Source organism: Schistocerca gregaria, chromosome 7, assembly GCF_023897955.1.
Source record: "Schistocerca gregaria isolate iqSchGreg1 chromosome 7, iqSchGreg1.2, whole genome shotgun sequence".
Classification (NCBI taxonomy): domain Eukaryota; kingdom Metazoa; phylum Arthropoda; class Insecta; order Orthoptera; family Acrididae; genus Schistocerca; species Schistocerca gregaria.
Genome location: NC_064926.1, coordinates 290,982,458 through 290,996,540, shown reverse-complemented (window position 1 = coordinate 290,996,540; position 14,083 = coordinate 290,982,458).

The window sequence follows — 14,083 nt, the reverse complement described above, 5'->3', positions numbered from 1 at the left end:
AAGATGAGTTCTTGGGACAGTTTATGCCAAATAACGAAAGTTCGAATTTTCCTGCTCTTACTAGTACGTTTGAGAATTCATTGTATTCATAAAATATGCCATCCTTAAAGAAGTATAGCATACCATATATGTATCTGAAAACAGAATCAAAGGCAGAAGGTACCCCTGGGAAGCTTTTACTAATCACAACGTAAGCTTTTGCTTTAAAGCTACATTCATCGATTTCTGCAAAATATATATGGTCATAAAAAATGAAGGTTCTACCAGAGTAAGTGTTCACAGCTCCATGTACAACAGAATTTTGTCGCAACCCTATATCAGATACTCTTTTTAGGGTAACCAGGTTGTAACGTTAAGCTCGGTGTCTTAACCATGTATATCATGTTATTAATGATCAGAACGACTTCACCTGATGGTCTCTGATAAACAGCAGATACATTTTCAAATTGTTGAGGTAGAAACGTTAACCAGTCTGTTATTAATTGCGGTTTTGAAAGCTCGTCATTACTATTAAGAGCAGTCATCCAAACCCACGTTCCATAAAAAATGTATGGACACTCATTCACAATTACAGAACTTCCAAACTGCTTCAGTGTGCACAGGTCAGGCTCTTTTTTGGGTACTGCTTCGGGCGAGGGTGAAGCTGGGTAGACGTAGGGCGCTGTTCCGTATCGCTAGAAGCACGTTTCCCATATAAACTTTGAGTACCACGTATATCATCTTCAGATAGGCTCAGGATAGTGTTGTTGTAAAATGCGTACATCACCCATTCAGAGAAATCTGAATGTGCCATACCCAACGTGTGGCCAATCTCGTGAACTAGAACAACAAACAGGTTTGTCTGTGAAGAAGGTGTGTTACCGTCCATTTCCATGTACCAATATTCATCCTGATCAACGTGGATTTCTATGAGGTCGTTGTACAAATTAGGAAAATCTGAATGAGCTAGCACGCTTCCTCTACAATCAAAACTTGGTTGACAGAACTGTAGGGCTGAGTTTTGACGTTGGTGTGCTCCCCTCTTAGTCGAAATGATAATATCAGGACTTTGGTTGTTGTTCTTAAAAGTAAGATCCGTGTATTCTTGCCACATTTTAAATGCAGATTGTGCCACCTGTAACATTTTTCTAGTTGCGAGATAGTAATGCCATTTTATATTCTTCTTATTCCACTTGTAGATGCGTGTAGTAAAGCTTAAAACGTTATCTTCCACGCCACACCTCGGGTTCTTCATTAATTGTAATGTTTCATCAGTCAGCTCACCATTAGCCAAGAGATGATATTTCTGTTGGAATAACGTAAGTGCATCTTTGTACGCTTCCTCACTCAATTGAGAAAGTTGATCTTCTTGATATTCCAAGTACCCAAAGCTGTGCGAATATTTTATTGCTGCTTGATTGTGAGCAGATACCAAGGATAATATTGATAATAGAATTATTTTGTTCATTTATTTGAAAGGAAATTATAAAAATATTACAAATCCAAGAATTTAAAAATTTGAATTTTAAGTTTGTATAGTAAATTAAATAAAGGGTGAGGAGTAAAGTTGTGTGGACAAATAAGTGCTTACAAATATGATGATGCTCCACCACTTCTTAAGTTATTAGATGATGAATGTTTTAAGGATAATGGGCACAAACTAGAAGTAGAAGTGAGAGGTGAAACAAATGAAAATAAAAGACAGAGATGGGATGATACAGTACACAACGACCTTAAGGCTGTAAATCTCCATCCCATCGTAATAAGTAGATGCATACATATATATGCATCGTTTAGAATGAAATGAATATGCTACCAAAAAACTATTAATTTCAAACGAAGTAATTACATTAAAAATGAAGATTATCGAATTTATTCTGTTGTACAGAACCTGATAGTAACGGGTTCAATACGAATAATAAACCATGTATATTTCTAAATTATAATGGTTTACTTAAAGTTGTCTGTATTTTCATTGACGGTGGTTCGAGCAGCCTTGTCCCGCATCGCCTCTTGCGATAGCTTCACTGCCAAGGCCGCTGCAGTAGCGATAGCAGGCTGGGATGTCAGCGGTGAAGGTCGGTCCGCCGACATCATCAGTGCCTGCATTAGTCACAACAGTGATGCTGTAGCGTAATATTTTAACTGAAATGTATATTTTCACTGATAAATTGTTGTTTTGTGTGTTGTTGTGTATGTTCCACTACGTAATGTGAGTAAAAATATAAGTCGGATGACCTCGCGCAATGTTGAGAGTAAGCTTAGTACCTTATTCGAATGCATTTGCTTCGCCGGCGTGGTAGCTCAGCGCGTTCTGTCAGGAAGACTGGCCACCTTTCTGAAGAAACAACTGAGTAAAGTTTTCATCGTAGAATTTTGAGTGACATCATGAGACGTACGCAATGATCCGTTCTCCCTCATCAGCTAAGAAGCATGGGACGAGACGTGGTAACAATGAGGAAAAAACCCTGTGGGGGCAGAAGAACAACAACGACGAAGAAATGATACAGACAAAAGACCCCAAAGGGTTCCTCAGAGCCGAGGTTTTGTCCTTTTCGACAAAAATTATTATTTTTTTTAAATATTGCAGTAAATAAATGTCTGTTAGCAATAAACTAATACCTCCTTGTAGCATGACGGCTATAATGAAAGGCGGCGACAAATCAGCAGTACCTCCTTTTGATATAATTAAGGTGCCAGAAAACCTAAGAGATATCGTTTTGAATTATCTGTGCAGCCTTCAGAACTTACAACTGATTATTATGGATACATGTAGAAGACGAGAGAGAACTCAACGCAATAGGTGAAGGTATGTCACAGCTAGAAAAACAATTTGAGAAGTTGATGGTTGAAATTAAAGAACTAGTTGTCCTTAATAAAGAAGAATTTTTAAATACCAGAGATATGTACAATGATATTCAAGATAAATATGGTGGTTGTTTAAAACAATTAGTAGATAAAAATAACCTTCAGTCTCAAGATATAAAAGATTTAAAATATGAATTAGCTTTAAAAAACAAAGACTTGTAGCTAGAAAAAGAAAGGTCAAAATCGTCTTTACTAGGAAAAGAAATAAAAATGTTAAATTTAAAGTCCCAATTAACTTCTCTTCAAAATAATGTTCAATAGTAAAATCTTGAATTACAAATTAAAAAAGTTGTGCGTGTCTCATCTTTTTTTGAATTTGTAATTCAAGATTTTCAAAATCTAGAAATTGCTTTTTAAAGTTCAAAACTTTTTTAAAATACAGTCTAAAAGAAGAGAGTAGCAACCATTCTTTTTGTCTACTTTTGAACCTAATAGTTTGTGGATAAACGACAAAGTTAGCGTAGTTTGAGATGTGTAGTCAAAATAAGTGAGTAAAAATTAGTACCCACAAAAATGTCACAGCTAGAAAAACAATTTGAGAAGTTGATGGTTGAAATAATACCACATTATAATTAAATTAGATGAAGATATTATTTTTAAGGTCTACGAAACTTGTACGTATGTACAAGTAGGAAGATTTTTTCGAAAATAAAAAAATTGATTTTTTTAAAATAAAAAATACTTATAATAAATGAATATGCCAGAAGGAAATGAATATAACTATGCAGATAAACACTGCAACAAGTGTGGGGTGGACATCACTTATAAGAACTGGTCCAGGCACTTGAAATCAAAGGGTCATCTTAAGAATGACGCAAACAACGAATAGAAGGAGGAGCAGAAGAAGGATAAAATATACCGTGAAGATCTTAGAAACATGGCTAAAGATTATAATTTTAACGGCCTTTCGAAAATGAAGAAATCGCAACTTAAGGAAGTTTTGGATAATACTATGGACATGTTGTACAAGAAGCAGGATTTGGAAAAGCTCAGGGTACCACAGCTACTAGAGATAGGAAGAAGTAAAAACATTAAGCTGACTGTTAGGATGAGGAAGGCTGAAATAATTGAATTTATTTTGAAGACACAAGACATTGTCTTTTGTAATAAGGTAGCTAAGAGAAGATTTCACGACAACTTAACACAACCACCTAAGGAAGAACGGAAGCCACCATACGCCATCACAGAGACCAACTCGCGATTCATTAAGAACTTTAATGGTACTGAAGTGGATTACACCATAAAGGTAAGTAAAATAATGGAAGTTGAGAACGCTATTAACACAATGATTAAACTGGCTAAAGAAAAGGGAAACTACAAAAAAAGGAGACAAACTGACTATAGTAGCAAGCAAACCGAATTTTCACCACCACATTTAGACTGATGTTCAATCAGATGTCAATGCTAGAACATTCATGAACCATTTAGGTAGAATTCTATCTTCTAACTAGAACCTAGACATCACTCAGACCAGGTTCAATATTAAGATTCTGAATATGCCTAGAGGCCAGAAAGCAAGGAAAATAATTAATCTAGCGTATGACGTGAGGACCAAGAGATGCACCACTCAAATAAAGAACAGAGATAACTTATGCTGCATTCGAGCCATAGTCACCGCTTTGACATACCACTCGAATGAGGTTCTCGGTAGGCAACTGACTGACATTAATATTAAACATATCAGAATGGGTAGAAAAATTCAAACAGAACTGACTGAAGAGTTGTGCAAAAAAGAAGGTTTCACGCTAGAGGATATAAAGAATGTGGAAAAATTATTGAATATTCAAATAAAGGTTGTGTGAGCCGAAAATTTTAATTCAGTTATATACTCTGGTGAAGACAGGGAAACAAAAATTTATCTATACAAAATCGGGGATCATTTCGATGTCATAAACAGTATGAAAGCGTTTCTAGGAAGCTGTTATTACTGTGACACTTGTAACTGACCTTACGACCACAAGGATAAGCACAAGTGTAAGAAGGATGTAAAGGTGTGTATTTTGTGAACGAAACCAGCACACTCTCCTGAAGATAAAGCTAAAGCTTACTGTGAAGATGGCAATAGGTATTGTTACTCTCAGGAATGCCTGAATCATCACTCTGTGGTTTGTAAGACAATTTACAAGTGCAGAAGGTGTAATATAATTCTTCAGAGATCTAAGGAATACAAATGTGGGTACTCATTTTGCTACAATTGTATGGAGCCTAGTAAGACTGGCGAACATCAATGTTGCATACGGAAGAAGCAACAGAAAGGAGGAAAATGTGATACAAGGTGTGTTTGCACAGCGACTGATAAGGAAAGATTTTTAGAACGTTTTGCCTGCAAAAACAAGGATAAACTTCTCAAAAATGCAAAGCTCACTAGGCTTCAGAAACAGTTGGGGAATGGAGACATTTCAGAACAAGAGTACAAAGTACTCTACACAAACACACTGATGGAAATTGTAACGCTATTAGATAGTTGCAGGTATATAGAAAAGTATATTTGGTTCGATTATGAAGCTGAGCAAGATACCGGAGTCCACATACCTAATTTCGTAGTTGCACATCACATCGATGGTACAAAATTAAGCTTCAGGACGAATGAAGAGTTCTGTAAGTGGCTTATTTCTAAGAACCATCAAGGGTACACCACCATCGCACACAATGCAAAAGGGTATGACTCTCAATTCATTTTAAAATACTTTGTGGAGAATACGTTGAAACCACACACTATTTACAATGGGACCAAACTGATGATGCTTGAGGTAAATAGGTTATTAAGGTTATCGATAGCAACAATTTTGTAGCTCCGCCTCTGAGCGAGTTTCCAAAACCAACGGACTGAAAAAACTTAAGAAAGGTTCCTTCCCCCATTTTTTCAATACACGAGAGAATCAGCATTACATTGGACCTCTACCTGATACCAAATACTATGGAATTGATACAATGAAGGCGAAGGCTAGAGAAGAGTTCCTTGAGTGGTATTACCAAAAGGCTGAAGAAAATTATATATTTGACTTTCAAAAAGAATTTATGGACTACTGTAACTCTGACGTAGATATTCTGGGTAGAGGTTGCCTAGAGCTGAGGAAACAATTTTTAGAGATTGCTAACATCGATCCATTCCAATACATAACGATTGCCAGTGTTTGTATGGGTATTTATAGGTCCAAGTATCTCCAGGAAAATACAATGGCTGTGATAAAAAATGATAAGAATGAAATGTATAGTGAAGCTTCAATCGGGTGGATAGACACCTTTGAGAACGTACACCACATTTTGAATTGTGGTGAAGTCATGATTTGTGGAGCAAACATAGACGGATTCAACAAAGAGACTAATACTGTGCTTTTGCCACGGTTGTCCTGATTGTTATCAAGAAGATACCATCAATAATGTCAACAATGAGACTATGGGAGACTTGAGGGAGTAGACCAAACGAAGAAGTGATCAGATTTTAAGTAGAGGGTATAACTTGATCGAAATGTGGGAATGTAAATGGGTTAAAAGCAAAGAATACAAATCGGTGTTGAGTAAGTGTACACCCGTAGTAGAGCCACTGAACCCTAGAGATGCTTTCTATGGAGGAAGGACTAATGCGAGCAATTTTAAAGTGCAGAATAAAAAAAGGAGATACATAGATGTATGCAGTCTCTACCCTACAGGCCAGTATTTCGATTACTACTCAGTCGGCCACCCTATAAAAATATACAAACCTAAGAGCTACAATGGTGAGTGGTATGGTTTGATTAAGTGCAAGGTATTAGCACTGCGTAAGCTTTACCATCCAGTAGTGCCTGTTAAGAAGGAGAAGCTGATATTTGGGTTGTGCGGAAAGTGTTTTGAGGAGAAATGTGGTGTTTGTCAGCACTCTGATGGTGAAAGAGCAATAACAGGAACATGGACCATAGACGAAGTTAACAAAGCTATAGAGAAAGGTTACAAAATACTTGAAGTATACGTGGTATGGCATTTCAAAGAAAAGAGTAATGATCTGTTTAAAGGGTACGTGAAGGACTTTATGAAAATTATGCTAGAAACCAGTGGGTGGAAAGAGGATTTTAAAACTATTGAAGAGTACTCCGCACTGGTTAAAAAACATCTTGATATCGATCTGCATCCCGAAAAAGTGGTTCCAAACCCTGGTAAGCGTGCCGTTTCAAAGATTTGCTTAAACTCATTGTGTGGTAAATTTGGGCAAAGACAAAATTTGACTCAGAGTGAATACGTAGTAGATGTTAAAAGGTGGAACCAAATAATGTTGGATGGAAGGATTGATGTAAGCAATATGATATTCATTAATGATAACATAGCTCAAGTTACCTATAAGTATAAAGATAATTTTGTCGAGGATAGTTTATCTACTAACGTGTTTATAGCCGCCTTCACTACTTCAAATGCAAGACTTAGACTTTAAGATATGCTAGACAAATTAGGTCCAAATGTGGTCTACTATGATACAGACAGTATTGTTTACATAGATAATGGTTCAAACACCATTGAAACAGGTTGTATGTTGGGGGAATGGACTGATGAACTGGGAAAGGATGATCATATCACAGAATGGACCTCTACAGGACCTAAGAGCTATGGGTACTTTACAAGTAAGGGAAAAGAAACTACGAAGGTGAAAGGTTTCACGTTAAACTACGAAAACTCTAAAGCATTGAACATCGAAACTATGAACAATATTGTTGATAAGGAGAGAGATAAGGTTAAATTGGAATATAAAATGATTACAAGAGATACAAAATCTAAACGCTTGATTAGTAAGGATGTTGGTAAAGAATTCAAATTTGAATATGATAAAAGAATGATTGAGCCTTAGGTAGATGGTATTATTGAAACATATCCTTATGGTTATTGAATAAAAAAATAAATATGAAAATAAGGTAGACACAATCTTAAACAAAATTAAGTTGAAATAATAAGGTAAGGTAGACACAAACCACAATCTTAAATAAGATTAAGATAAATAAAATAATTTTAAAGGTAGACGCAAACCATAATACCATAGGGTTAGTTAAGGTTAACTTAGAGCACGCCGTGAAGATAAATAAAATAATTTTTCAGGTATACTTAGAGCACACTGTAAAGATAAGTAAAATAATTTTTTAAGGTTAATAGGACCCTAGAACGTGGTTGGCTCAGTGTAGGAATAATTCTTGAAAAAATATTCGATAACATTTTAAGGTTAAGAGTAACCATTATTTGTACCACTTTTTATTGTTACTACCTTCTTTTTTAAGTGGATGATTTCACCATAATTTTTAATACTTTTTAAGATTAAGCTTTACCATGATCTTTCTCAACATTTTTCAATCAGTTTTAAGGTGAATTTGAACTATATTTTAATGAAATCTTGTGACTTTTTCATGGTTGATTGTAAGCATTACTTTTGATCTCATTTTAAGATTACTTTGAACCATAAATAATTTCACAATTGTGAAAGAAATTGGTTGGTTTTCACCTTAAACAAGATATATTTTTGGAGACCTCATTGGATAGGGTATGGTTGGTTTTAATCTTAAATAAGATTTAAGAATAAAATTGGTTTAAGGTATACTTAGAGTATAAGTAAATAAATTGTGAAATAATTTTTTAAGGTTAAATGGGAGGTTAAAAAAAATAGAATTATGGCCAAATTTCACCCTAGAAGAGGGAGTGGTGCCAAGTTAGAATTAATTTTAAGGTTATATAGGACCTTAAAAAATAAATAGAATTATGGTTGATTTAACCTTAGAAGAGGGGGGGGTTCATACGTACGCATATACTACTACTAGCATACCATAACAGTACTGTAGTATTCACAGAAAAACATTAAAATGTCCAGAAGCCCGCACGTCGTGGAGGAAATAAATAATACAGAAAATAAGATTAAAACTGTATGGGATAATGTCAAATAGATGATGGGACAGGCAGTCAGTGTACAAGTTACTGTAATTATTATTATGGTAAATGACTATATTGTGACTGGTACTTCACAAATTGGGAGTAAATTTGTCAGTCATTTTCTAAATATAGCAGCAAGAAAAGTATTAAACAGTTGAGCTGAAGGAACAAGAGAATATATTGAAAATGTCATTCCACAAATCTTTAACCAAGTAGAAGTTGCGCCAGTAAATTCACCGAAATCAATAGAACTACAAAATTTCTGAGAAACGAAAGCTAATATTTTGTTGATGGAATTTCGTAGAGAATTAAGAAAAGTTGTTCTAACATGCTATCTAATGTCCTTAGTCACATATGTTATGCAGCTTTAGCACAAGGAATTTTTCTGGATGCATTAAATTAAACGGTTGTTAAACATCTTTGTAGGAAGGGTGATAAAATGTCAACAGTTAGTGTTTTTTTTAGAATATGTAACAATTGTTAGAATTCGATTTCATTGCAGTTATTTTCATCCAGTTCCTTAGTGACATACTTTTCCAAATTGTTCCAAAAAGTAAAGTATTCAAGATAACCTCAAATTTAAGTAGAATCAGTTTAATTTGCATATCGCAATTTGGATTTTAGAAGTATTGCTCGACTGGTAACGCAATTCATATATTCATCCACCAAATATTACGAACCTTAAATCATAAAATGTCACCAGTTAATATTTTTTGGAATCTCTAACAATTGTTAGAATTCGGCTTCATTGCAGTCCTACACATAGCTCAGCTGGGGCCCATCTTTCAGAAAATGTGGCTGACAGTCTTATCAAAACTTAGAAGACGATGATGTACAGCCTGACCAAGCCATTACGAGTAAAACCCTTTGTTATAAAGGTTACGTAGACGATACTTCTTTGGTTACTGGCTGTTCCGATGAAGACATTGCTGATATAGTAAAAATGTTCACCGTGGGGTACAAAGTTGACACTAGTGTAGACTTTTCGATTATCACATTAAAAAGCACGGCGGTAAGCACATAAAACCGACAACAACTGATACTGTATTTCGTAATTGTTCATCCCAGCCTCAGTCTTATGCAGGAGTCTAGCCAACAGGGAGATCAATACGCTAACGAGCAGGAAGCACAGAGTGACGGCACTAAATAACATTAACGAGAGCGGCTAACAGAGGATATAAAGTAGATATCGGTAATAAATTGCAGAGTGAAGGTAACAACCCCAGAAAGAGATAGATGAAAATGATTAGAACGTTGTACTATGGACTAAAGGATCGCGAACATTTTTAAACTGCACTTTTAAAGAAGTATTGTAGACAATCTACTGAGATATTATCTGAAGTAAGATGTCGGTAAAAATATATACAAGTTTTAAAGCTTTGGAGATAACAGTTTCATTGTGCGCTCTGGGATGCAAATTATACTGAACAGAGAGGAAGAAAATTTTCATTCTCACGCAAGCAACATAAACATGCATTCAGATTAAGTAATTTTGGTAAATCAGCCATTGCTATATATAAGATACAGGCTATCCTGTTAAGGGGAGAGTAGAGGAAACGTTGCACATCGAAAAGAAAAGGAGGAACCTTGACTTCCTAGAAGAACTGAACACACAAATGGAAGACAACGAAAAGAGATTTCTTTGCGGCTTTCTAGAATTATTTCAGGGAAAATAAGGCCTGTCAAATTTCTAATACCTCTTTGATGCTGACGATTGTAGCCTTAGGAAATGAGGAAAAGGCGCCCCGTGGGATTAGCCGAGCTGTCTATGGCATTGCAGTCATGGACTGTGCGGCTGGTCCCAGCGGAGGTTCGAGTCCTCCCTCGGGCATGGGTGTGTGTGATTGTCCTTAGGATAATTTAGGTTAAGCAGTGTGTACGCTTAGGGACTGATGACCTTAGCAGTTGAGTCAAATAAGATTTCACACACATTTTGAGGAAAAGGCGATCAACAGAACAGCATTGTTGATGACACAATAGCTGCTGTTATACAGTAGTGCCGGGTGTACGTGTCATGTCACAACAACCTCAAGGCATCTGAATAAGCGTCAACTTGACATTCTTGGAGCCCTCAGGAGAGCAGTAGGATACAGTCCGGTGTGGTGAGTGGTGTGATATGAAATAGACTCTGATTTCGAAAATTTTAACGTAAGAAGAAAACTCACAGTTCAACGTATTTTTGTTCCTCTTTATCTTAAGATGCCATAATGGTTTTTATGGTTGAATTTTTTTATAGTTTAGCTTCGTGAGGTATAAGTTTCCTTTAATTTACGTCTATGGTCACAAGCTTTTTGTTAACAGATTACCGGTTGCGGTTTATAATCACCATCATTCAGAACTCTTTTTAAAAACAAAGTCCTAATGTACTACAACCATAGTGGCATCGCCAAATTTTAAAAGCTAAATCAGCACCACCATCGTCAAATATATGTAAATTACATAATTAACTATGTTTCACAATGTGATAAGAGCATTGCCTCTCCGAACGAGTTGTTGAGCTGTGTGTACCACAGACATACGGTTAAATGCTACTATAGAGGTCCGGTCCTAGGCACCTACAGTCTTCAGGATTGTGGCGAGCGATGCGCGGTGATGAGAATCTGTTTACGCTGGAGAGCGACAAGAAAACATTACTCACAGCGATAAATTTAGCTTTCAGAAATATAGAATCGTCGTCCCATAGTTCTGGCAGCTCAGTCAGGCGGGTGATATATGGACCCTATCAGCGATAGCAAGCACCCGTCCACCTGGCAGTACTGCTGCGTAGTGGATGGTTCATGTGACAGCCGTTACGTCATGGTCCGTGGGTTGCCCCCCGCTGTCGCACCTGGCGCAGCAGTGCTGGACAATGATGGACAACAGGTCTGAGAGCTGATCTCCAAAGCGCTCTCGTTGATTTCGAATACGTGCGCTCAGGAGGCTCGCTCTCCAGCCCAGCCTCCAGTGTTCGCATCGGTGTAGATATCGACCAGCAGCGTCCAGTTAGAAGAGAGAGGCCGGCAGCATCAATGTCGACAGCAGACAGCTAAGATGGTCCCTCTCCATGATGCCACCTGGGAACTAATTACACGTGGCATCCCACAAGATTCCATCTTAGCGTCCTTGCCTTTTCTTGTGTATATCAATTACCTTCAGTCAATAACTTAGTCAAATACCAAGTTTGTTTTCTGTAGCCAACGCCTCCCCCCGTGACACAAACTTAGCAATAAATAGCAAATCGCGTGTAGTCTTAGAGTGATCCGTTAATAATAATTTCATGCACATTAAAAATGGTTTCTAGGCAATATTCTGTCACAAAACTTAAAAAAAAAACACTACATGTAGTTCAAAACATGCAAGAGGTTTCCCACGGATATGTGCCTTAAATATGATAACAAACCTGTAGAAGTAGTGGTATATCTGGGCCGTTGGGTAGCAAGGGGAAGTATTTAAATATAGAGTGCTCCTGGAGCCATTCTGTTGCAGTTCTGGATGTATGTAGTATCGCAGCGTCCTGTTGGAAACGCCCAAGTCCATCAGAATGCACAATGGACATGAACGAATACTGGTGATCAGACATGATGCTTACGTACATGTTATCTGTCAGAGTCGTATCTAGAGGTACCAGGGGTCCCACATCACTCCAACTACGCACGCCTCACACCGTTACAGAGCCCCCAGCAGCTTGAACAATCTCCTGCTGACATGCAGGGTCCATGGATTCATGAGGTTGTCTACATGGGATTACAGCTTGACAATAAATTCAACTGAGAATATTAAATCACAGAACTGCAGAAGCACCTAAACAAATCTCTGATCACAGTGAAAATGTTGCCACAAATTGATGACGTACAAACTTTCTCATTTTTCAACTCAGTCTACACGAGGAAACAGTATATCAGATGTAAAACATAATCACGCAAATGAACCTTCTACAGGAGTAGGCAATCTGTTTCTCACAAACCGCTTAATTTACTCCTGCTCCTCTCTCATCACCTCCATACCATGACTTGCTCATCCTTCACTTTATTTGCACGTGACGCCTCGATGGCTCGGTGACTCCCAGCGTCCATCGTTGGTTATGAACCAACTCAATGGAAAGAATTTCCACTTGCTCCAAATTTGATGTCGGCGTAGCACAAGTAGCCAGTCTCTAGTCCTCCGCAAATTCCCCATTTGACACAGGTAACCACTGTCTTACATGTTTGAATAACAGCATTAAGGAAATCCAAAAGATGTCCAATCGAACCCCTCCCCCCTCCTTTCAGTTCAAGCACCTTGATGACTGAATGGCACAAAGCTGTACACCTAGGTTGGACCCGTCAACACCGACACTGGAGGCTGAGCCAGAAATACAGAATGCCACAAAAACACAGTTTTGCTGTTAAATCTTACAGGACACCCAGAAGCAGTTACAGACAAAGGGTTGGCATCTACAGATAAAACAGGCTACGAGTCAGGCTGGGAGCACATCCTACGAGAACTTGTTCCCACTATGCTTACCACAAACTGTAGACATTCCGGCCGAACATCCGCTTGCGGTGGCTGCCAGAAGACGAAGCAACCAACAGGCCCACGCCGTGCATCTCACACAGACATCTCAATTTGTTCTCCCATTTCCCTGCGAGGCTTGGCACAGTTTATATGAAATGCCTTCCAGGCAACCAGTAACCGCCGCAGGAGTGTCACGATTATCAAACAGCCCCAGCGTAACAGACATCACACAGTTGCTTACGCGCGAGCCACAAAAAAAAAAAATGGCTCTGAGCACTATAGGACTTAACATCTGTGGTCATCAGTCCCCTAGAACTTAGAACTACTTAAACCTAACTAACCTAAGGACATCACACACATCCATGCCCGAGGCAGGATTCGAACCTGCGGCCGTAGCAGTCGCGCGGTTCCGGACTGCGCGCCTAGAACCGCTAGACCATCGCGGCCGGCGCGAGCCACAACTCCGCCAGTCTCACCGGCCGCCCCAAACGGACTGCCTCTCGCCGTCCTGCACGTTTTAAAGATTGACCTCTGTCATACTAACTCACATCCTATCCTTTCGGAACACTGTTAGAGTTTTCGCAGAAAATTCGACTGAAGTTATCTCCGGCTTTAGCCAGCTTTCAGTGCCTACAACGATTTGAGCATCAGTGCCTTGTATCGGCGCTTGGAGCTGTGGTACTTTTCCAACACCGGTACAACAATTTACAACCATTATACCGATGGTTCTGTATCTACGTTATTCCTTCGTCCCGCGTCCTTCGTGACTGAAGCCCGTTTTGTGTTTTCCTGAGACGCTCTAACCTAAAAAACCGCCCAGTCCACACCAAACAACCATTGATACCCTTGTAGCCACCTCCTGCGTGTAGTGAACTCTTCAACTATT